Source organism: Hetaerina americana, unplaced genomic scaffold (assembly GCF_022747635.1).
Source record: "Hetaerina americana unplaced genomic scaffold, ioHetAmer1.1.p SCAF_4, whole genome shotgun sequence".
Taxonomy (NCBI): Eukaryota; Metazoa; Arthropoda; class Insecta; order Odonata; family Calopterygidae; genus Hetaerina; species Hetaerina americana.
Window position 1 is genome coordinate 60719053 of NW_027286985.1, and position 24870 is coordinate 60743922.

At 40.7% G+C, this 24870-nt stretch overlaps 1 protein-coding gene across 1 annotated transcript in view; it reads left to right on the plus strand.

Annotated features, from left to right (window-relative positions):
* dpy (fibrillin-like protein dumpy) overlaps nt 1-24870 on the plus strand; it is a 463637-nt gene that overhangs the window by 174454 nt on the left and 264313 nt on the right.

Here is a 24870-nt window from a genome sequence, read left to right on the forward strand (position 1 = left end):
AAATAGATGCATAATCTGTTCTTCAGAAATATGATTCTCTGGATTATGAATAATAGCGTTTTCAGTACTTAAGGATTTCCTTGCCTCAATCTGAAGCAGTGACCGAAGAACTACTTAGATTGTTATATAATAACCGTATTTATTTACGCGGGTATTGTAGTCCTTTTAAATATGCGTGATGCATGTAAATTACTCTTTAAAAATCAAAATGGATTACAAGTCGTCTGAAACTGAGAATTCTGTTACGTGGAAACCACGCGAGGGCAATCTTTCACGCTTCAGTCCGCTTTGGATTTGCACGGATGGAGAACGTTGCCTGCTGTTACAAAACTGGAATTTCCGGCACTTTCTCTCAGACATCAAAGGGGGGGAAGCTGATGTCACATGAATTAAATCCTAGGCCCCCTCTTTTAGTTTGCAGCTATGTCCTTATCCGCATCGTTACTCCCCTTGGCCTTTTTTCAGAAACGTTACCATCTTTAATGGAATGTTTTTGAGGAACTTCACCTAATTCAGATGAAGGACAGTCAACTCATCGTTGGAGATTTCAACGCCTGGCACTTTTCGACGATATTTCCAAGAATTATGACATTCAGATGACGTCTTTTATCTGAGTTATAAAAGCCGCGGCCGACTATTCCATCAAGTGACAGGTCATCTGCTAAGTTTTGACGCTTACATCGACTTGCAATATTACTCAGATATCTAGAGGATCCCTATGAGGACTTCGGAGAAATTCAATCCATGAATTCATGAAAAAAAATTAAAATTTCAATTCCAGTGGCCAATATTTTATCTGTGACACATCAGTCATATGCCCAATAGTTGAGTTCGCATGAGATTTCTTCTACTAGGTTCAGTTAATAATTCTTAACCAATTATCTACTACAGATGCGTTCAGATTCACTTAATGTATCAGGCGATATCACCAAGAAAATTTGGAAACAAAAATAAATGCCCATGTCACTGGAACCTAGCAAATCATACATGAGTATAAGGTATCATTAGTGTTGATATGAACCTTCAAAATAATCAATGTACGTATATAAAGGTTGCTTATTCGTGCCTCAGTGATAGATAGATGGTCAATGATAGGTTGATAGCTTGATTTAATTTCTCAAAATTCACCAACTTCTCCCTTATGGTAAAATATTTATTTCAACCAGCTCATGTATTCATATTATTCCCCAATTGCATTGTCAATAATAGGAAACATAATTACTACGGCGAATAACTATCATCTGGGTAGGACAATTTTCATATGATCTAACCACTAGGGCAAAGGTGTAAAAGGGTAAGAGAAACAGTTTGTTCTATACCTGAAATATAATGCCCTGGAATATCATCTTCTGAGGGGAAAAATGTGTAATATTACCGTGTATAAAGATTTACGATGGCTTTCAACTTGAAATGTGAATATAGCTATAGATTATTTTAATCTTTGTTATGGTGTTGACACCTGAAGTTAATTGCTTTCAAAGAATATTAATCAGAAACTTCTGCTTCAATTATGAATATTCATTAAACTAACGCATACAATCTAATTATCATGTATATTTCGGTTGCTCGCTAGCTGCTGGAGGAACATTGAAAGTGATCCAGTTCTAATGTCGTGTCTTGAGTATATAAATAAGTAGCTAAACCTGAGTCCATCTTTTATATCGCAATATTTAAATTATTTTAATAATATAAAATCAAGCCTTATCATTAATTATTGATACTTTCTCGTCAACGATTGTCAGTAATCTTTTAGCGCTTCCTGTAAGCATTTGCAGAATTTTTTTGAACATTTTATATGAACGTAGCCCCTTGATGTAAAATTATGGAATGTCACATTACTTTGGTCCTTATGTCACTTTGCGTGGTATTGGTTGACGTTTGTAACAGTAGACAACCGTCCCACGTCCTTCCCTCCCCATTTCTCTCCGCGCACGCCAACCCTTTCACCGTTTCCGTCTCCATTCCCTCCCCTCCCCACCTCCTCCTCTAGGCAGCATTCCTTTAACGGCCATCAGAGAGGAGTGAGATGGCGAGCATGTGTCATGGCATCGCCGGCGAATAACCTCGAAGCGCGGGGGGTATTAAGTTTGCCCTTTCATCCCCACTCATTTCGCCGTTCAAATTTTTGCCTCCAGGAGCGACGGGATCGCAATGGAGAAACACGACAAGGTTGTTATTGAGTCAGGAGCGCTACAGTCATTGCGTGAAAGAATGCATGACGGTTTCAGGTCCTCAACCGTTATTCAGTACGGATATTTGCTCATTATTTCAGAATTGTTTTATATGGATAGCTGTTATAATGCTTTGTGACAGGAATCTGTGCCACTCCAAATGCGATCTGATCTCAGCTCGAAACCAAAGTTACTATGGATATTCAGAAGAAGAGAAGACAACTACCGAAGTTCAGGATTCTCCTTCATGATGTCAAATGATATTTTCATTAATATTATTCGGTAATTATATTTCGTTCAAGTATAGTTCAGTGTGACACCATATTCGGTGGAGACGAAGTAAATATTTAGATTGGTGTTGGAAAGAAGTAGAATCATAAGCGTGAAGTGTCATTTTGAAATTTGGGTTGTCGTAGTTAAGGTTTACTTTCACTTTGCGTGTTATCCTTCGACTTTATTATTTTGCTAAACCGTGTCTGGGAAGTTGCTATTTTTCATTCTGGGACCCGCATTAGGCCATTATTTTTGCGTTTAAGCTTTGTCACCCGAATGTCATTGCGTACCGTAAGATTTCACATCTTCAAAGAGGCAATTTCTTCCTTGGGAGGTCACACGAAAAATGAGGGAGCATGCGCAAAAAGAGCGTCGGCAGGAGGAAGCGGAGGAGGATCTCCAGCGGAGTGAGACAAGCAGATGGTAGCCAGCCACCCGGTGCCTGCCCTCCGCCGCCCGCCTGGCTTCCCTCGGCGCACTAGTGTTTTCCCTGGAAGAGTCAGCCCTTTCCCCGTCCCCCACCCACCCTCACTCACACACACACAAACACACTCTCATCCGTTTTCCGAATGCCCGCCCAGGACTAAACCCACTTCCCCCTCTTTCTCCGCCGGTGTTCCTTCATCCGTCACCCACCCACCGAAACAGCCGACGGAAGAGGTGCGTGCTGAATCGCGAGTTTTTCTTCAAACTTCCCCATTCGGAAAACTTCTCTTCCTCATTTCCTCCCGCGTCCGCCCTGCGGCCCATATACTGCCCTCCCTCCGTCTTCCCATCCGTTAAACCCCCAACGCCGATGACTCTCGCAACCCTGTCTACAAGGGCGCGTCGCCGGGGTTGTATGCTATTGGAGCGGGGGAGGAGGGAGGGCTGCGAACCGTTTGCACCCTTGGATCCGAAAACCGTGACCAATGCTGGGGTATTGAAATCAGAAATGAAAGCAACACTTTGGCGTGTCCAAGCATTTTTAATTAAATGTTAGTTATTGCGACGAAATCAGCTATAGTATGTGTCTTCATTGAACGCAGATACGACTGAATATCCCACGGATCCATTTGAAAAATATGTTTATCTGCATTGCATAGGTATTTGCAGAAATCCGGATTTTTTGGTGTATTAAGAGTTGGTCGCATATTGTGGATGTTAGATATGCATGAGAATAAGGTGATGCTATGATACTTGTGCTGTTGCTGAAAGAGTCGTAGGTTTAAATCTCTCTCTGTCTCTCATCTAACTCAGGAGTCACATCTTGTGTTTCATCCATTCCAACCAACTAATTTGCCCTTTATAAATACTTCCGACCAAGAAATAAAGGAACAATTAAGCCTCCTCATTGAAATGCTTTTCACTTTTACTCCGCTCGAGCCCTTAATGAGTCTATCATAGGCAGTGATTTGATGAAACACCTGGTAACTTAATCGTTATTTCCAGGCAAAAATGTAGAATTAACTTCGTAATTACCGTATTAACTTCATTAATGAGACTCAAAAAACAATGAAGAATAGTCAAAATGGAGAAACAAGCCATCAAATGTATATTAAGTCCTAAAGTTGACGATTTAAATTGAGAAAAATTTTTATTTTGCTGGTAATCAATCTTTCAAGTTATCTTTTCTTGACGTTTTACGCAAACATATTCATGACTTAGGTGCTCGCGTTAATTTGTCATTTTCACTCTTTATTTTAACTTTTGGGATCCCATTAATTCCAATTCATTTGGAATTGTCATTGAGCATTCACTTCCTTCTCCGAAGGATAGAAGGAGGAAGGAAACATAGGTATGTTGTTGTTTCTCTTCCATATTTGCACATAAACCCTAGATAGCTCCAACAGGAACGCCTGGCAAACCTGTAGCCTCCCTCCCACTAAAGAGACGCTCTTCCGTGACTAGGCTCCAAAAAATGTCGGCACGTACACTCACACCTTTCTGCCCTGCGTCGGCGGGTAACCGTCCCCATCCCCCACCCATTCATTTCTGCGCCCATGCGTTTCCCAAGCCTTCCCGAAACCTCGTCTTCCCCATGGCATGGATGCCGTCGGGCATTCCAGCGACCACCACTTTCGCCTCATCCCCACCCTCCCCCACTCTTTCCTCCCTCGCAAAAATGCCTCGCAGGTGGATGAGCTGTTGGCCGCCGGTCGAGGCGGTGCGAATGAACTCTCCGCCCAAGCACACACCTTCGCCGCCTCCCCCTGCGCTTCGCGGTCTTCGATTCTTTTTGTGGGCGTGCGTGTGAGCCTTGTGTGGGTCTGTATGTGATGGCCTGAGTGACATCATAGGAAGTCGTTGCCTCAGAGCGGACGATTTAATCGTTTTTTAGAGTCGGATGCTTGAAAAGGTCAGGATTCGTGGCTTGCGTCTAGAGGAAGGGCCCCGGTAGTTAGACGAGGGCGCCAGCAGGTATACTCGTACTATGGTCCGTGGGGGCGGAGTTGTATCCGGTTTGCCGTCGTTTAATCTTGTATCGTGTACCCAAAAAATAGATATTTTCTGATTTAACTATATATATATATATATATTGAACTGAACGGCATGATATAATTTTCTTAACCCGCAATATTTGATATTTTGCTTACGGGGTACAATGTTTGCGTTTACAGCATAGTGAGAGAAATACTGGAAACATAACTTAGAACTATTGCCCTCCCCGATTTAAAGACTCTCATAAGGAATATTTGCATCACAAGTCTATAAACGGTATTGCTATATTCAAGTAATGTAAGTGGTTGCTCATGCTGCATATTACTAGTAAAAACATTTCTGTGAATGGTGTGCTCATCTGAGTTGTCTCAACTGGAGTGAATTTCATCTTTACGGTTAGATCTACTCATTTTTTCATGTCGAGCATGAATTCGACTTTTTAAAAAAAATTGCAATAGATGAGAATCGAAGCACTAAAACTCCGGAAGAATAACGAAAATGTACCATAATTGGTGGATAATAATAGAACTAAATATGGAGGGCGAAGGTGATTTAAAATTTTAGGTGGTGTAGTTGGGCTATCTGGCAGTCACCAGGTGTGCTGTGCTATCTTTACTGATCTACGGGTACTCGTACTTCGCTGACCACTGACCGTCCACCTTGGAAAATGTTTTCACCCTCGGGCATTTGATCTCTAGATCGATACGATCACCTTGGAGACGCCGACGGGCTATCGTGTCTTGGCCTGATCACCAAGAAACACTCTTTTATCCTTTATTGAAATAGCATACGCTGCAACTGGGACCGATCTAAAGGAAACTACAACCCGAAGTTGCCTGATCTCATTCAATCTCAGAAAGAGGTGGATAATGTGCTTGGACGGATGGATATGGAGTCTTGCGTCGGCTTTCTCTTGCCCTCAACGCGACTGGAAATCGCAGCGCGGTTGCCAAATTTCACGGGAAATGTACAAATGACGATTGCACGTATTTATTATTTTTTCCCGATTAAAACGCGATCTGAGCGTTTCTTCGAGTCTGGTAGTGTCGTGTGACTCCTGAATAATGATGTCACTCTCCTCCTTTTGCTATTCATTTATGCATGATTAAACCTTCATTTCGTCGGGTATCTACATTATGTTGGATAGTAATTAGACACGCCCGAACGATCAAAATTCCTTTCGCGCCTGAGGATCTTTTCCATATTCCATTTCCCCTCCTATGTGTAATTTGTTTTTGTTATTTAAAATTCAAATGATTTTTTCTCTGCGTCATTTAAATTTGATTCCTCAAACTGACTGAACAGCTTTTCTTTCTTGGAATGCCTATGATATCTTGGCAGTACTGCCAGAGGATGATCTTTTGGCTTTCGTGCAGGGTGGCATGACGACAAAGATAATAGATAAGTTCATTACCAGAAATTTCTTTGTTGAATTACTTGTGACCGTTACTGAACAAGGTTATTGCGTAATTAATCGATAGTTACAATATTTTAATTAAATTATTCACTGCATATGCATTCATAAAAATATCAACACACTAGCATTTAATGTGAAAGTGAAAATATTTATTGAGCGACTCCTTTGCATTAAAACTTCATCATAACGCGGTTTATTGGCATTTATATACATAATGTAACATGCATATGCATACATATACGAGTTCATATACAAATTACAAACTTGCATATGCAAGCAAGATGCAAACTTACACATATATATATATATATATATATATATATATATATATATATATATATATATATGTATGTGTGTGTGTGTGTGTGTGTGTGTGTGTGTGTGTGTGTGTGTGTGTGTGTGTGTGTGTGTATGTATTTATACATATATATTTACATGTAAGTTTTTATATACATATATATATTTATTTATTTATTTATTTGCAGAAATATAAAATGTGAGTGTCCTTTAACGTGTCATCTATTTTATTTTTGTGTTCTATTGTGTCGTCCAAATGTTACATATACATATAAAATGTGTGTGTGTGATTGGGTGTATTTGTGTATAGTTTGACACCCTTGTGGCGTTTTATAAAATTTTACTTCAACAAATTATATGAAACGGATTTATAAACATAGATGAGGAAATAGTTGATGACCAAATATTTCGGTGATCCCAGTCACTTTCATTAGAGTATGAGGAGTAATAAACTTGAAAATTAGGGAAGGAGAATACGGGATACTGGGGAAGTAGGAAGAGGATAATGCCTTATGGACTTTTGATTGTCAAGGAGGCCGGGAAGAAGGGTATTAGCTAATGGGTAAGGTTTAGCCTGTGAGGGTTTTTTTGTGAGGCTTTAAATGACCAATTGCAAGCTAATTCTGCCGTATTAAATTGGCTTCATGTGGCTGTAAACACGAATGAAGAAAATAATGATTATATTACGGTAGTAATCAATAGTTTTTTCCATGGGTAGCTGTGTGTCGGGGACCTGGGAAAGTGGCGGACGGGGTTACGGGATACTCCGTGGTTTTTAATTCTAATATTAAGGGTTTGAGTGCATTGGAAATAAAAATTTGGACAGCGTGTACATTGTACGAGATTGATGACATTTTTGGATCGCAGGTAGTAGTCAGAAAGAACGACAGATATTTAAAAATGCGCTGTTGTGGTCGGAAATTTGAGACGAGGATGGAACATCTTATTTTGCATCTGACCATCATATGGAGTCAGGGAGATTTTGGGAATTTGAGTGGATTTTGAAAGGGTCCTGGTCGTTCTAAATTTTTTTAAAGATTTGCAGGCCATGTAAATGTGACATAAGGGTATTTGGAAAGTGGGTGGGCGGTGGTTTTTTTTCATGAGATGGTGGGGTAAACATGTTTGAGAATAAGCTAAAGGGAGTGCACGCCAGGGAAGTAGGTTGTGCAAATAGAGAGAGAGTGTCAGAGGGCATACTTATGTTTGGAGATGTTTTTGTGCTGGAAGGAGTCCGGATAACTACGTCTTATAAGATAGGTATGAAGCCTTGAAAGGAATTTATTTAAGGAATCAGGGTTGTTGTAAATGCGGTGACCTCTAATAGAAAAAGAAAACGGGATTGATTGTTTAGTGTGCAGAGGTTGGCATATACTTAAGTAAAGATAATTTTGTTTGTTCGTGGTTAAGATATAGACAACGGTGTGGAATTTCGTGCAGAGGAAGAGATTTGGGCATTTAGTAAGGTGGTATGAGTGGAGGAAATTATGTAGGTGGAAGAAACCCAGGATTTTGTATTCAGGGAAGAGATTAAAGCTTTAAGATAGTGTACCCCATTGTTCCAGACTAGAGAAATATCTTCTACCTATATATATATATACTCGCGAATGTAAGGATATCATAGTGTGGTGGGAGAGAAAATTTGCTTTTTGAGAGGACTGGGAAAAGGCGTTTAAGAAAAACCTTTCCCGAAAAGCAGTAACAGTAAAGGCATTTTATGCATACGTGTAAATACAATTATTACGTTGACAAATCGGAGTTATGACACTTTTCTGTATAATGCCACTGGTCGACATAAGTTTTCATTGCGATCATTGTCAATTTCAGTCGAATTTTCATGTTTCGCATCCTTTACACTGTTCTTACTCTAATGTCTCGCGTTAAAAAAATGAACATTGTTCTTGGTTGGTCGTTCACCGCCTTCACAGACACGGTTCCTTCGATTATTGGTTCAGTGCTGTACTCCATAATGTTGACTTTAGACGCATTCCTTGGTATCGCGCCGCCGTTCCCTCACATCGCTCTTTCATCTCCCTCCCCGCCGTCTTCCTCTTCCTCCCCGCTCCCCCATTTGGTCGTCTTGTATTCGAGGTCCCTCCACTCTCCTGCTATTCCCCTCAGCGTCCTTGCAACCCAACGGATCCATCCCACAGTCCCGCATCCAAACCCCCGCCCTACACCCCTCCTCCGTCACTCAAGAAGTCTTCGGCAGCCACCGGGATACCCCTCCCTCAACTACTCCGGTTGGCCTCCCGTTTCGCTTATCCCTGAGAGAATAAGGGAGAGAGGAGGAGGATAGTGTGTGTGTGTGTGCGTGGAGGGCGGGAGGGGTGAAAGGGGTGCATTCGCGCGGCGGCGGGGCCTGAGCTGCGAGGCCATGGGGGAAGAACAGGTTCCCTCCCCGTCTCCCTCTCGGAGTCGCTCGGGTGAAGCTGCTGGCGGGGGAGTGTTGGGAGGAAAGGTTTTGCCGTTGACGGAGGGAGGTGCGCGGGTGTGGGAAGAGGGGCTAGATCCGCAACTTCGCAAATGCAACGAAAATCGTTGCACCTAGTGAACGTGACATGGTTCACGGTGGGTGGGGGACGAGGTGCCCATTAGGCAAATACAACAGCGCAAACGTTACAGATTCGCTTCAGATGTCACGGAGCATTCCGCACCTCATGTAGTGCTGTTTGGCGTTAAGACAATTGAGAGAAATTACTTTCCCGGGAACATTTCCGTCTTTGATTCCAGATTTCCCTGGAACCTGCCATTGCTGATGCATTATCAAGAGCGTTATCCTGTAAATTACAATTATTCTTATTAGTCAAATGTTCTTTTTATTACGTTTCGTAAAACTATTCGTCATACTTGTAGTTTCCCTTGTCGTTTTTAGGAAAATAAATATTTGATTGGTGTGACAAGGCTTATCTGAAAAGTTCCGGTAGGTTTGTACCACGGATCTCATATTCCTTAAATACTTATGAATATATGGAGCTGTTTCTATATTAAAAATCGTTCCATCAGTTGTCGGAGTGTTTCAAAACTCATATTCATCGTAGAGTCAATTTCAATTTTTCAGATAAATCGATATTTCCGTTTTTTACAGGAGGGCATTATCCATAATGAATTAGATATATGGAGCAAAAAATATCATGTTGTTGTCGCAAGGAAGTTATACCTTTCTCTGAATATTATTAATCGCGTTATATCGTAACATGGCTCTAAAAGAAGTGTGTTTGTTTCTCCAGGATTCGTGTGTCTCTGAGATTGAAATGTAATGAAATAATTGAATTTGTAATTCCACAAACTTCTTGAAAGTTCGAAATGAAATAATTGACTCTGTAATTCCACACACTTCTTCAAAGTGCGTGGAATTACAAAGTCAATTATTTCATTACATTTCAATATGTTATGCAAATTCCATAAAGTTGCACCGGAGACAACAAAAAAAATGTCTCAGATGTTTATGCTTGTTAGGTGCCTCGAAGTTGCCCTTTGATTCGTATCCGAGCGTGGCGTGGTGGGGAGAAATAATACCTAATGGCTCGAGGGCAGCGCGTACGCATGCCATGAGAGCCGAAAGAACAGACCCGAAATCTGGGGCGAATTTACGAGCGCTCCGTTGGCTTTCCTTCGAAATCGTGCACTGTTCTCTGCATTATAAAAATGTCTTGATAACCACCAACTGCGCGACCTGGTCACTTTTGAACATAATTTAGCCAGCAAAAATTATTGAGACCGGTCTGTCCAAAAACTTTCTCTTCGACAAATATAATTCCATTGCATGCCTTGAAGAAGACCTAAATAAATTATTCGCTTTGGTGAATTAATTAAAGGAGAGATAAGTTTACCCTCGTAAAGTTGTTGGACAAGTTTGCAATGAAAATGTGAGAGATTCATTTCGTTCGTTGTCCCAAAATATTGAGAGATTTTTGGATGAAATTAGTATACTGTTCATAGCCGTTTTGCTGCACCAAAATAGTGCGTAGTAATAATCGGATGAGATTTTAGGGTCTTGTGTTATAAATTTAATAGAAGTAGATTCATTAATGCCCGTTTGTGGTAATACTATAATGATTTCGGCTCACGAAAATTAAGTTTAATGAATGTAACTTTGCCCTTTCTATTCTCGCCGTATTTCAACAAATTAATCGCCCCTTTGACGAATTGAAATGTGTATTGAGAGCAGAGTATCAAGCGTGAGTAGTTGCTAAGACTACTTGTTACTCAGGACGAAACCCACGGCGAAGTCACCACTTCCGTCCAGTTCGCAGATCAACCGCATTATGCATCACTAGGTTTAACGTCTACAAAAAAGTTCATCCCGTTGGGGACGCACCGCTAAGCAAGTGGTATAATTTTTTCGTCGCTTTCGTACTTCCTTGGACATTATTCGCCCTGCACTCCAGCCCGCGAAATGTGACATTCACACGGTGCCACAGTTCCGTCATGGTCGCAGATATGTTTTGCGAAGTCTCCCCTCATTCTAAGCCTGGACGAGGGCGCTAAGTTCCATCTCACGTACCGAAAAGGAAGGACCTAGTTTTGTCCATTCTTTTCATTTTTTTACCGCCCTCCTTCCCCCACTCTCGACTCGAAAACGAGCTCGCTCTCTCGAGAGTAGAAGGCTTTGCACGAAAGGGCGAAAGGGGAATTTGAGGAGTGGTGGTTGGAGCTAGGGAGGGGCGAAAGAGAGAGAGAGAGAAGTGGGGTGGAAGATGAAGGAGAAGCATGTGGGAGGTGGGGACGGTTTGCGGAATGGGTTTTTCAACTGCTGCCGTCGTTCCATGAGGGGGGCGAGTGGAGCGACGGGAAGAGGGCGGGGTCTCGTCTAAGGTGTGTTGTCGGGCGGTTCGGGAGGGGGAGTTAAAGAGGAGAATGAAGGGAAGGGGGTGAAGGAGGAAAACTGGAGTGTGTGTGTGTGTATGGACCACACCCTTCTCTTTCCCTTTCCTCTCGCTCGCCCTCCTCCTCGCCCCCCTCTCTCCATGGACACAACCCCGTTACGGTTCCGTCTGTTACCAGCTATTAATACGCCCTCGCGTGGTGCATTTACGAATCTCCGTCTGAGCACTCGGGAGTTTGCATGGCGGGGGGAATAAGATTAGTAATCGAAAGGGCGTGTGGCAATTGACTTGATTTTATTAAGATTAATTTATTTCACGCAGTGATGATTCCAGATGGACGACGCTCCACGTGCGTCGTCCATCTGGATTTACATTGTGAAGTGAAATATTAGTGTGATGAAACGCATCCGCGCACTCTTGAGGAAAATTTAGTATTCGACATTTTTAATCTCTAACTTGTAATAAAATGGGAAAGTAGTTTAAACAGTAAAACTATAATATTAAATTCATATCACTTATTTTAAAAACAACAGCGATAAAACTGTTTAGAAATTGTATCTACCGATTTACTTTTTGCGATTAGTTAAAAAATAATTCATTTCGATGAATGAACTTGAAAATTGTGTTCCTTGTGGACCGTGGATTGTCATGTTTTCATGTGCTCCCAGGGTAATGACATTTAAATACTTGATGCCAATATTCCAGGAAAATAATCAGGTAAAACTTAATGTGTGCATTTTGCCCATCATTTCAATTTTCCCATTTTTCATGGTGCATAGAATACGCAAAAATTTCAACAACCCATAGGTCATGAGAACAGAATTGTTCATTATCAGGTTATTATTACAGACAGGTATACGTGATGCAGCCCATCACGCCCCTCTATCCCTTTGCCGAAAGTTATTTATTCATTTTGCATCTTCCAAAGGAGGTGAATGTTAATCAATCAGTTAGTATCATTTTAAATTTCTTTCTGTATGCATTATACAACCTACTGTAGTCGGTGTGTTTGCAATGTGCTTTGTAGATCTTCAGAAATAAGATCTGACTAGAATTCGCGTAAGAGATTTAACCTGTATTGTAGCCTTCATTCTTGAAGAATTATCCTCCGAATTGGTTGAATAATGTCGTCATGCCCCTAAGTTTATCATAACGTGTTATTTTTTAAGAGTCGAGATGCTCTTCACTGAACACGATTCAATCCAGGAGTGAAACTCTCCTCGCAAGGGAAGCAATGTCAACTTTTACTTTCCATCCGGGGATTTTCTCAGTGATCGGGCGGAGAGTGCCGTTTCGTGTTTTCCGCTCCACTCCGGCGGGGCCTGAGGAAAGCCAAAAAAAGCAAGCGGCTCTTCGCACTTCGTTATGGACAGAGCGGGCAAAACGGAAAGGATCTCGATAGGGTCTTTCCTGTGGCGGATTTCGATAGCCGAAAAAGTTTCACTCGGAAAGAAAGTCAGGCCTATCGTGGAGGTGATAATAAAAAAAATAGGAGCGAACCAGGCGTTTGGGCGTGAGTTTTATGCGTGGGTGGGTAGGGCACCGGTATCAATTTCTCGCTGCATTTTGCACAAGAAAGGGATGGAGGGAGGTAGAAGGGAAAGGAAGGGGGAGCGTGGAAGGAATGAAAGAGAATGTAGGAACGGGAAGGGAAAGGACAGGGAGGGGTTTAGTTATTGGGTCGCCAGGAAAGGAGATGCGTGAGGGGGTGTGGTGCGATCGGTGGGAGAGATGGAAGCCGGCTTCCTTTTGTTTTATCTCTCGCTGTCCAGCTGGCTGGTTACATTGCCGCGTATATGTTGACGGTGGCCCGAGGGCTGGAAATCTCCTCCCAATTGAGAAATCGTTTATAAGGCCTAGTTCTCAGCGAAGGGTCTAAGCTAGAAATGCAAGTCTTCGTGAATCCTGATGTATTCCTGGTGTAACACCAGGCTAGGCGAGCCAGCATTGAAAAATTGTCCATCAGTCTTCATCATACCTACGTACAGGTACGTTTGAACCTTAATGGCTGTCATTTCTCAATGATTATGAGTACCCAGGGAATAGAAGCCATTCATTTCGAAATACTCCACCATTAGTAAGTATGGAAAGAAAAGAAAAGATAGCCATGGAAGTTTTTGTATGCGCTTAGTGACATTTTGATTTAGCATGCATGTCTGATGGATAGCTAAGATGATTTGTGTCAAATTGCCTTGGATCTTCTTGCTCTCTTGTCATCTTTCCAGTGATATTTTGTCGTTTTAAATTTAGTGTTGGTTTGTTGCATGATCCATGGAAATACGCTCCTAAAGTTTCTCGCTATTGCTGGCGTTTCGAGCGATGTTTTCGTTCACTGGCATGATCAGAAAAGGAGATATTATCTACTTGGTTTTGTATTTTTATGCTCCAGGTTCATCTAGTTTCGTTCGACCCTGCTATTAATTAAATTTGTCCGCATGTATGGCAAACGGACAGTGAAGATATTCAGGATTTGAAATTAAGTGCTGGAGTTTTCATGCGCTTGGTGACAGCTTTTCATTTATTTTATGCGTCCACCAACTCATCATGAACCGATTATTTTCGTTGATAGGCTGCGTGGTATAATAGAACTACTGTTGGCGATGCCAGTAAAGTGTTTCCTAGTGATACGAAAGATATTTGTTCGCTCTTCACATGCTGGTGCAATCCACTGGAATTTCGCTTAAGATTGTTTCTCGCAACGGTTCGGTATAAGTCGTTACATTGTTTTTTTTTACTTGTTCTTCATCAAGGACGTAACTGGACCGGTTTTCAGCCTGGATAAAAATAAATCTTGAACTATAGAAGAAGAGATAAAGGGCACCTCACTTTTTGATGATTTTTGTATGACTCGTAATATAAAGACGTACTTAACCACAGGTAAATAGGTTTCTTTTCCTTGACGCACATTTTAGCATTCTCCAAAGAATGAAGGATTTCTAAGCTTTTTAAAAATAAATTTTTATTTAAAATCTTCATGTTATGACTCCACTTGGCAAGATCGTAATAATGTCAGAAAATTTTTTTTCCTAATGCTTCTTCTAATATATCCTTCGTGTTTTTCAAGTTTTATTTCGATGGAAAGAGGCTGCAAAAATTGCGCACGAGTGCGCCGCTAATGTTCTCACCACTTATTAGACGTGACCCCAGCAGGCAGAAACGGTCTCTCCCGGATAGAAGTGTCTTACCTACAGTTACCAGGGAATGGCTAACCGTAAGGAAGAAAATCTCATCTGGTTATATTCGCGGCGTCCTTGACGGGCATTGTTTAGAACGCTACGCGAGTTGACCGCATATCATTTCGTAACGTGGTGCTAATCATGAGCGCGGGACTGCGTAATCTTTTGTGGCCTGGAAGCGCTATTGGCTACGGATGAATAAGATTCCCTCGCGGTGAATTTTGAGTCACCCAAAGGGGGGAGGGAGAGGGCGGGTGCAGCGAGGAATAGTTGGTGGTAGACAATGCGTTGTGTATCGCCCGTCGAGGATGAGTTCCCCAGAGAAGTGATGTAAATTGAAATGACCTGTACCAGATCCGGATTTTTTGAGGCCATGATCACTTCTTTGAAACCAGTATTTCTTCATTATGACCCAGTTCCTAACCCTGATTCATAAGCGCAAATGCTGGGGAATAAATTAAAAACATGGGGGTGCATGATCGCATTAAATGCTCACTCAGCCATCTCTGCCCTCAACCCCGGTTCAGTATCGCGGGGTTGAAAGCAGTGTACTGTTCTATGACGCTCTATTGAAGCGACGTCAATTCATGGTGTATCATGTAATTAGAAGGATTCACGGGTTTGCAGGCCTTAACTGATACCACAGACCGCTTCAGCACTCCAACGACGGCCTTGCGATGCAAATCAAATTACGATTCATACTCACGGCTGTCAACCATTACGACAATGCTCCATGCAAATAACTTCTCTTTGACGTATTTTGACTCGACAGCTTATTTTATAAAAATATTAATATACAAACTACCGTCTTCCTTTCCTGCCTGAGATTGCTGCTTTGCCATACTGACCAATCAGAGAGAATAAAACGATGAACGTTTGACTGATAAAGATGAATCGAAAGAATCTAGTAAAAAATGTACTTAAATTATTGTGTATACATCCCTTTTCCATTCATCATATTACGCATACATTCACATATCAAACTATAGTGAAGAGTGATAATAATATATTGCACGTGCAGACATGACATTATATTAATAATTGAACGAATTATTATATTATTTCTCTCGCTAATGTATTTGCTGTTCGCTACTTATGTCAATGTTTGCAATATGGAAAGAGTAGGCCTCGCTTTCTCTGCAGAAAAGGCAAAGGTTAAATTCTGCGAAGTGGATTGTTGGAGATTTGGATTGGGCAAGTTGGCCAATTCTCATCGTCACGAATTTCCCGCAGCACGGTTCCAAAACTTTTCAAGAAATAATTAATGAATAACCTCTCCGGGGTCCTTGTAAAATGATACACAGATTTATTATTAGTCGAGATAAAAATGTATGCAGTAAAAACTGTTCCAATGTAACGATTTTCAATATTTCCTTTAAGATATATTACATATAATAGCTCAGAATAAACGTCATTTTGACCGTGAACTCTTAGAGGATTTTATCAAATTAGTCTTTGAAATTTTATTCGTCATTATGGCTATTTTAGTGATGGGACATTGAAATCACTTTTTTGGAGCGGGTAGGCACTTTTTGGATCTTCTGAAGGTTTTGAGTCTGGAAACCTGATCAGACAGTTCTTTTCTTCTCGGCAATGAGTTTTCCTTGTTAGATTTCAAGTCGCATATCAACCAAAAGCCATCCCTCTTTTTAAATGTAATTCTACAGCTTTCTGTATTGATTAAATACTTCAAAGATCATAAAACACTTACTATTTCTTTGTCAAATGCTATTTATATTTTGATGATTTCGTGTGAAATTTCGTTTTACTCGGATTCTGTGGATTTTTCCCTTGGTTTCTTCAATGTGTCTTCCTTAAAATTTTCCTTACCTTTAATATTGATATATCCATTTATACTCTAATCTTCTTTCCTGAAGTAATTTAATGTTCATTTTATTGGTTGAAAGTATCCTATTTGACATTATAGAAATTTTATGCATCCTCAAACGGGCAGCAGAAACTCGTTCTGTCAAAATTCCTTTCGGTTTGCCGACGCCGTATGTAGGTGAATGGCTCCAGCTGTAACTTGGAACAAACCGGTAATTAATTTTATTAATCCATGACTCGTGGATGTTCATGGAGTTGTTATTTATATCAATTGAGCAATAAAATCATTTTCATCAATAAAACGAGTTTTTTCCTTGAATCACAAGTGCTCAGAAACTAAAAAGCCGCGGTTAGGCCACGTACATGGACTCCGACACTCACAAGAAGAAAATCGAGTAGTATTTGCGGCTACCCTCAGGGTTGACTCTTCTGGAGTATTTTCGCCATCTTCAAAATATTTCTCGGTTCATAGAGATTTCTAGTTTCCATATGCATTCTTTATTCGCTGCTCTTCAACGACCTTAATCACGTGCGTGGAGCTCTCTTCTTGGAACCGGATCCCTCCTCCGTTTCAATGCGCTCAAATGGTTTTCCCCACCTCCGTGGATCCACGAGACGTCCTTGAAGGACGTCCGTCGCCCGAGCTCTCGAGGAAACTTGGCCCTACCTCCCCGCTCGAATCTTTTTAAGGCGGGACGAAAGGCTCCCGCGCGTATACCGGTGGCATCCCTGTTAACTCCGATTCGCAGTTTCTTTTATGAAATCACGCGACGGTGATTGCTGCCCCTAAATTGTCCCAATAAAAGGTTTCATTGCACATCTTCTGCTTCATCACTCCCGGCACGTAATGATGGTTCCCAGTTCCGTTAAGTTTGTCAATACGTGTATACTTTATGTCAATATCCCATTAAATGGATTCACGTTAAGTGATATATAGATATGTTTGTTTCAATTCTGAATTTTATCAAGCTCGGTTGTAATGTTGGATATTGGTGCCCTATAGTATGTCGAAGTACCTTTTACATTGCACATTTACTCAGTGGATCAAGTCACTATGCACTTACTTGTATAGTCTATTAAATTATAATTACCAACAATTTAGTTAAATTGATGAAAAGTAAGCTCACCGCATTTTCTGAAGATAGAAGAGCATACACAGAACACAATCCAATTCCAAGAAAGAATATTCTTAAATTCATAAATGTTTATCAAATGTCACTAATGTGGTTTTTATTCTTCCTTAACCTTTCAATCTTTCACATTTTTATGTAAATCATAGGGCCACGTTTGAGTTAACGCCACTGTAAATTTGATTCCGCATTCATTAAACGAACTTATGACTTGAATATATTTATTCTCTTTCTAAATATAGCCTCACGAACCCATGTGGAAGTATATGCATATTAATGCTGTATTTTGTTTTCCGAGTCCAAAATGAATTGATAGTGAGTTTTAAGCACCAAACTGTAGACGTTCCTTTGACTGGGCAAAATTTTCGTTGCACAACTTTGCGACAGCACCATTTACACAGACCCGTTTTCTCGTAAAAGGTCTGGCAGATGGGATGCATGGCCTTTAAATGTGTCGGTTTGAATGCTTAACTCTTCAATCCACGATGAGGCAGAACGCGTTAAAAAAAATGATAGATCACGGAATCGAAGTGGTGGGATATTAAAACATGTATGGAGTAGGTTATTTCAAAATATCGATACGTTTGCATCGGGTATATTTTAAAATGTTCCATGCTTCACGTGTTACTCAGAGGAATCGAATTTATCGCTGCTAGTATGGCGATGTCCTGACACTGATACATCGCCTACACCCTCTGTCTGGAACCCGTGTCGCCAAGCCCCCACGACTCTTGGAACCTCCTCCGCAACAGCGGCGCGAGAGCAGAATGCGGCTCGTTCAATCGAAACCAAGGCCGAAGGACAGGGGGGGGAGAAATTGGGGTGGGGGAGGAAGTGAGATGTTATGGGGTGAGAGATGGGGGAATGGGTCGGTATGAGGCGGAGGCGGGGCGAAGAGGTTAGTCCCGGGATAGGTACTGGGGGTCTCAATCGGCGGTCGAACTGAGCGTTCCCTGCGGTGATCGCGGGGAGGATAGCGAAAAGGACACCAGGGAGAAGGGAGTCATTGGAAAAATCTCCATGGAATGGGCAAAACTTTGTTTGATTTATGGTAGATCGCCGCCGCGGACGAACGTTTAAAAACTGCCTGAACGAGCGAGACTGCGAGGGGTGACTTCAGTCAAGAGTGAAAGTTTTTCTTCAGGGTCTGGGATTGTGTGCGTGTCTCTCTAACAATTTCTGTGATGCAATATTTAAAATGAGTCAGTGAATTCTCTCTGCTTAATTGTATTTTTACCACAGCTATATAAATATCTGATAAATCCTTGGTTGCTAAATTCCTTATATAGCGGATGAATTTGGCGTTGTTTTGGGAACCTTCCTTCGTCAGTTCAATGCGGCACTGGAGTAGTTCCTTTTTTATTAACTTTATGTTTATTATTATTAATTTGGGTAGTGAATCAATTTTAAATTTTGATAATAAGTCTTCATAGAAATTCTTGGATCAGCCCTTTATCCTATTTTCAGATAGGGAAGTTCTTGACGAATTCCTTCAAAATTTTTTTTTTCGTCCGGTTTAAGGAATTAAGGCGTGAAAGACTTGGAAATCAGCCAAAGTTTTACTAAATATATACTTATGAACCTTAAACGTGACGGAAGAGGTAAAAGAGGATTAGTGTATATGAAGAAATGGAAAAAAATCGGCGGTTCCCATTTCTATCAATTTGGAATTTAGGTTTATGTAGAAGTGTTGAGAAACTTTAAACATCAATAGGTCGAGCGGCAGATCAATTTAACGAGTGTGTTTCATCACTCAACTCTTTGCCATGTGAGTTATGTTAAAGATATTTACCTCGCAATCGAGAAAAATCACACGAATTAAAATGAATTCCGCAAATAATATAGCTGTTAGAATAAAAAAGTTTTTCCCGGGGAAGTATAAACTCCGTGGGTGTCTAGCAAACAAGGCAAGAGATTACCTGCACGACGGTGCTCCGTTACGCCAAGGTCCCATCCTAACTTAAAGAGTTCCGTCATCGTTTAATTTGCAGATTTAAGCGTTTTTAGAGTGCGTATCGAGGAAAATTCTCGCCTCCGGTAATTCTCTTTGGTTTACCATTAACGTTTTCGCCCTACCCATAAAGCATTCAAGGCGGCTCGCCTCCATGATTTCAACTTGCGTGCGCGTTCGTCGAAACCTTGGCCGGGCACTCCTGGTAGGGACTTCCTATGGGGAATGGAAATTTAGAGAGAAGGGAGGGAAAGAGGTAGGGAAGAGGTCTTAGCAGAGGATGTGGGTGTCCGTGAAAATTTTCGAGGTGTCACTCCATTATTCGAGTCATCAAAGCGAGAACGAGGCTCCTCCCATGAGAATAAGGAGAGAAGAATGGGAGACAGGGGCTGTGGGGGGGTATGGCGTGTGGAAGAGGGTAAACAGCATTACTTTACCGCCTTCTTCCTGACCTCCACCCTGCCTCCCCCCCCCCCCCCCGCTGTCTAACTGCCTCCACCCCGATCTTTCCATACCCTCTATGGATATTGAAAGAGGTTTCATTTTGGTAGTTGGCGTCATTTTGAAAAGAATTAGGAGTGTTATTCTAATCAAGATAATTTACATAGCTCGCTGGATAGCACAGGGTACACTAGCACTGGGTGGATTAAGATTACGCAGTTGACGCATTTATCACTGCACGTTCCAGGATTATATTGTGATATACTGGCGCATGGTGCAATTTATCGAATGACTTAGGCACTAAAGCCGATGTTTCCAGGATTTTTGACGTATTACCGCAGTTAGTGGGTTTCAGTACGTTTTAAAATTTATCATTTTATCCAGATGAAATTTCTAATCGCCTGCCGGGAGATGTATGGTTTCCTATATTTCATCGGTATCATCGTCATCAATATTTATACCTAAGATTGGTTTACTACAGGTCTCCATCTTTCTCTATTTAGCGTTTATTCCTTCACTCTCTGGAAACTTTTTTTACTGTCCAAAACACTTGTCTTTTGGTCTTTGTCGCGGGATATAAAACTTGTACTCTTCAATTTTCTCTTCTATTGTATCTATATAAACATCTATTTTACCAGTTTCTTTTAGGAGAGCTTTGTTTGGCTATTACGCTGCCATTGGTATTGAATTTTCGCTTTGTTACATATACCTGTATAATAACTATATTTTTGATTTGGGGGAATAAATTTAATTGAATTGCAGTTAATTTTTCTTGATTATGTTCCTATAATAATTTGAAATACTTCGTGGATGTCATCAGGAGGATGCGCAAATGCATACGTGTATATTGCAGGTGCTGAACATTTTTATTTGCAGTGTCAGTAGGCCTAGGCTTTACACTGTCATAATACTATTATAGTATCAATTTACCCAGGAATATAATTCAACGCATAAGATGCCATTAGACGTAAAATTTAGCACCGACGCTTTGGGAGTATTTTCTTCTTGCACATCTTGGAAGTATTCTTTTCTTTCAAAGAGAAAAACCTTGCGAAGCGCATCGGATAACACTGGGCTCCTCCCTGTTCCTCTGCTAATCCTCTCGAAGAGTCATTTAGCACTGTGTCAACCCAGCATCATATGTTCAAGAAAATGAATGGATCCGCATAATTAGAGAACGTGTGCCTTATGCCCAAGCGCAAGTATCCACGAAGGCAATGAAGTCACTCCATTGGAAAGTTTCGCCTCCTTTAATAAGATTCATGCAGACATTAGGTCGAGTGATGCAAAAAAAAGTCTCCGCTTCCCCGCTGCCTCATTTATTTAGGTTAATTTGGGGCCTAAAGGCACGTACTCATGGAGTATGAGTTACTTTTCTCAAATCCTCTTCGTCTGTCGTCGTGGATCCCTCGCCTTTCCTCGCCCTGGCTCGATTTCCAGTCTATCGGCGGGCGTAGCGCATATTTCCTTGGGGTAGGTGTCATAAATGATGGGGGGATACAATGCAAAATGAGCTGTATCAATTGTGCTCCATTTGTCGACCCGCCCTCCTTCTCCTTTCTCATCCACCGCTCCCCTCTTTGTCCTCTCATAGCACCCCTCGCGAGCGGAATTATGGAAATCCATGCCGTCACCGGAACGCCGCCTTATGCGTGGCGCCCCGCATTTGCATTTCTCTCGCTTGAATCCGAAGTCTCCTCGCTCTCGCCGAAGGTCTATCATCGCCCAATAAGAACGATGGACCATATCTTTCATGTGTTATCTTTTTCTAACGTATCAGTTTGGTCTCATTAGTTGTTCGTGTCGATCCTTCTCTCATTTCTTCAAATGTGACCGTTAAGAAAATCTCTATACTTGACTCTGACGAGAAAGAAGGTCAAGGACTCAATCACTGGAGCATCATTTCGATAGACCTCTTACTGTGGTATAATGATAGACATTAATGACTATTTGAAGGTTAAATAGGCGAAAAATTAAAAGAGGAAGACCCAGGAAAGGATGGCGTAACATTGTAAGAATTTAGGGAGTAGACGCGAAAGCAAGCGTACACGTATAAAGAGTTTACGAATTGGACTAACGTAATATGTATGTATAAGTAGGTTCTAAAAGAAAATTATATGGGGCTCTAAATGGCTTTTATAGAAATTACTGTAATAATAATCAGAGTAAATAAAATGTGTAAGATATCGGGGAAGTATAGATATATGAATTCATGTAGGAAATATTTATTTTTACCTTTATTTGTTGATACTAGGTTGTGTAAAGGTATTGTGTTTCGTTATGAGGCCCGTATTAATGAAGAGAGGGAAGTAAGGACTAATTCTTCTTTCGATCTAGTTCGGTATCTGACAATCACATGTGGGGACATTACCCAAAGAAATGTAACTCAGTGAACATCGACAAATCCTTGACTGGGGAAATGGGAGAGAGAGACAGGTGGAAAGTGAGCAAGTGCACGTGCATAAACTGAATGACTACAATAAAATGATTAAGCAGTTAACCTACCACAGTTATAACACCATTATATAAGTATTCAAAGGAACGGAGGTAAAATTAAGCAATCGAATTTATAGACCGAAAGCCTTTGAGAATATTTTAAAATCAATACCTTTCGGGAGAAACGTGCGCTTATCTCACAGGTGCGACCGAGTAGCATCATCAAGGCCATTTCTTGGAGTGGTCTAACATGTAGTCACTTTCAAAAGCTTTCGTTCTCTCAGTTCTGAACGGGAAAAGTCGTCCTCGTGGAGGACGGTTTTTTTTCTCTCGCAGGGGGAAAAAGTCAGAAGTCGAACGGGACTGGGCGGCATGGCCAGCGAAGGAGGTTCTTGCAACTTGAGCTCTTGCACCGTGGAACTCCGGGAGGTATTCTTGCGGCAACTTAAATGCAAGAAATAAATTATGTCAAGTACCAGGGAACTTTTAAAATGTTAATAGCAGTGGTTTGCAATCCAAAATATTAAATGCCTGCCGAGTTTCTCGTAATATGAGTCGAGAACGGTTAACAAAATGTTAATTTTGCAGTAGACCTGCCATTAAGTTCAAAAGGTTAAATCTTAGTGAAAAAAACACTGGCTTTGATATTCAGCACTGCTTAAGGTATATCAAATGTTTTTGGAGGAACAGTTGTATAGTCGCTCATTTTTATTGCGGATGTGAGTGAAACGTTTCCTAATTTGAGCACCCTTGAGAATTCATTCTATTCTTCGGACAAAATTTCGTCCGTGACCTTCTTTGTATTTCTAAAGATTTTCTCGCATCTTATGAAACTCTTCTGAGTTCCAGAAACAACGCTAGGAAACAGTATAAAAATAATTGATCCTCATTTTTCATTTTAATTATTATTTGAATGAAGTATTTATGTTCTGGCCAGCTTATGTATCATTTACATACCATGTTATATTTGTCGTGCGTTAAGAATTTCGTCATTTCCTTTTTACCAGTTATTTGTGGTATTTACGCCTAAAAACATCTCGTGAACCCATTAACAATTCTGCTGCCTGTGCTTTCTTATTTAAAAAAAGAAATACCCAACCTTAGTAACAAAATGGCATACCATTGAAAATAAATGCCAAAATAAAATACTTGAGTTAAATCTATATAGAGATTCTTGTTGAAAATTCATTAATAGTGATTATTTTGTGAAAATAATTCAATAAGTGAAAGTAATATGATTTTAAAGTGTCTTCTGCTTGCTTTACCTCTACATTTACAAGTACTACTAATACTCGTATACTTTCTACGGCAGCATAAATTGCTATCACGTAACCCAAAGCGCTTCCAGAACTGCATTGGCGAACCCTGACCTCTGAGAACTACGTGACCGCGAATCAGATTTGCATGTCTGAATGATACTTGCGATTCGTTAAGCGTATTCGCCATTTTTGAGCTCGCCGTTATTGTATTATTTTTAGATTTTATGCTCGAGCGCTTGAATTCTTCAAGGACTCGTTATTCCTTTTCCTTTTTTTCTGGAATGATTTTTTGCATTTCGATGATTTTTGCCCGCCTGCGGCCACCTTGCCTTCTTTGCGGCTCCAGTTGCGAGTGTGGGGGAACGGTCCAGCTCCAATCAAACTCCTGAAAAACTTCTTCCTCATCTGAAGGTGAAGACAACTGGAGCAATGGCTAGAGGGCTTCTGAGCGGCGGCCCAAGCCATACTACACATTTACGTCGTAGATGCTAATCCCACCTCCCTTCGATATTTGTTTGCAAGCAATGTAATTTCAGATTTTTAGCTTTTTCATTTGACCAGGGCAAATATGACCATTAGGAGGATGGGCATCTTATTGCACTAATTCTAGAAGAAAATAAAGATCCAATTAATTCGGATAAAATGGAAACTTTGAATAAGAATACAAAAAAATAGATATTGTTCACGTAAATCGTATCGATTCTGTATGTCGTTCGACATCGATTGCTTCTTTTTATCAAAATAATACATCTACCACTATTTCTTAAACCTATATCTAATTGTTTATTTTTTAAGGAGTCATATTAATTTCTTTTAATGAGTTAGGTTTCAGATGAGTTACTAATAATTGCCTAGGCAAAACATTATTCAAAATATGTGCTCAATGATTTCGAGTGTTCTTCCACCGTACCGAATGCAAAATATTCCGGTCAGCAAATAAAGAAATAACTTAATTTAAATGCATATATTTAATAACCATCGATTTTAGGTCCAATATGAACTGTTTCTGGCGATTTAGGTATTGTTTTCGTTTATGCTTGAAATCATTGGAGCCTAGATTAATTTCAGTGTTACATGGGGTTGGAAAAAAATGTCATACTGTATTCATTTCAGTTTCATTCCTAGATGGAAATGATTTTCTTGCCATATCGTATTCGTCCACATATAATTACGAATCTTTGCAAATCTAAATCAATCGACTGGGAGTAGGATGTTGATTGTTCTGGTAACTCATTCGTGGGA